Source organism: Rhinoderma darwinii, chromosome 4 (assembly GCF_050947455.1).
Source record: "Rhinoderma darwinii isolate aRhiDar2 chromosome 4, aRhiDar2.hap1, whole genome shotgun sequence".
In the NCBI taxonomy this organism is placed as follows: Eukaryota; Metazoa; Chordata; class Amphibia; order Anura; family Rhinodermatidae; genus Rhinoderma; species Rhinoderma darwinii.
In genome coordinates this window covers 407,439,726-407,441,102 of record NC_134690.1, presented here as the reverse complement: position 1 = coordinate 407,441,102, position 1,377 = coordinate 407,439,726, and the positions used below count along the sequence as shown (strand labels likewise).

The following is a 1,377-nucleotide window of genomic DNA, read 5'->3' as shown; positions in this document are numbered from 1 at the left end:
TCCAGAAGCAGAATGATTTTGGGTTTTCATTTTCAACAAAGGCTGGAAATCCGCAACTGTTTGTTAAATAACGGAATTAGAACGTCCTTCTGTACATGACTATGTCCACCATTTACAATAAGTGGTTTTACTTAATTAGTAAAGTGGCAGTTTTTCCACCATTTTGAAGGGATCTATACAATCCAAGTTCAGCTCGGTAGAAGTGTGGGGCGTTTACATAATACGACAATCAGTAACATCAGAGGAGACTTTCCCACGTTGCACATTTGCCCTGTATTTTTAAGCCAAATCCATGAGAAGACCCTAAACACAGAAAAAGTATAATGTACAGACTTCATCACTTTCCCATTATATTCCTGCTTTCGACTTAAAAATTCAATTAGGAAATAAAATGTGAGAAATACTTACAGAAATAAAACTTGGCTAACACAAGAAAGAACACAATCCCAAAAATGATCAAAAATGTTATATCATTAATTATATCTTTTAAACAAACATTTGGCGCTCTTCAGCATTAGCCAAAAAGCTGTTAAACAAATAGTAAAAGAGCTATAAACACAATACACAAGGAGCCGTTCATCCGACCTCAACTCCCCCAATCATCATCAATATCACGGAGACCACAGAGAAAAAAGATTTATTATCTGAAAAGAAAAATCATCACAAACTACCAATTTCCTCCAGATCACAGATCAGACACGTATAAATAATCAGCAAATCCCCTTTATATAAAATGATAGAGAAGTTATAACACGTCAGGAAGACAGAACAGAGATATATAAATTTACATAAACAGGAAGGGGCGGGGCTAACCCACCTACAGTCTGTAGATAAGCAGAAAAAGGGGGCGGGGTTTACTCCCTAATCGAAAAAGGAGGAGGAGGGGAGATAGGAGGAGAGAGAAAAGAGGAGGAGGAAGAGGAGGAGAATAAGGATGATGATGATGATGATGATAATAATAATAGAGGGAGCAACTTCATAGGGAATGCACACTGAGCTCTGAACCTGCAGCTCCAGAAGCAGAATGATTTTGGGTTTTCATTTTCAACAAAGGCTGGAAATTCGCAACTGTTTGTTAAATAACGGAATTAGAACGTTCTTCTTTACATGACTATGTCCACCATTTACAATAAGTGGTTTTACTTCGTTAGTAAAGCGGCAGTTTTTCCACCATTTTGAAGGGATCTATACAATCCAAGTTCAGCTCGGTAGAAGTGTGGGGCGTTTACATAATACGACAATCAGTAACATCAGAGGAGACTTTACCACGTTGCACATTTGCCCTGTATTTTTAAGCCAAATCCATGAACACAGAAAAAGTATAATGTACAGACTTCATCACTTTCCCATTATATTCCTGCTTTTGACTTAAAAATT

General features: G+C 37.2%; 1 non-coding gene across 1 annotated transcript; it reads right to left on the bottom strand.

Moving 5' to 3' along the window:
- Positions 1 to 499: 499 nt before the first annotated feature.
- On the bottom strand, positions 500 to 561 carry LOC142646560 (U7 small nuclear RNA). The gene has a single exon (XR_012847490.1). It is a non-coding gene; the product is annotated as a U7 small nuclear RNA (small nuclear RNA).
- Positions 562 to 1,377: the final 816 nt, after the last annotated feature.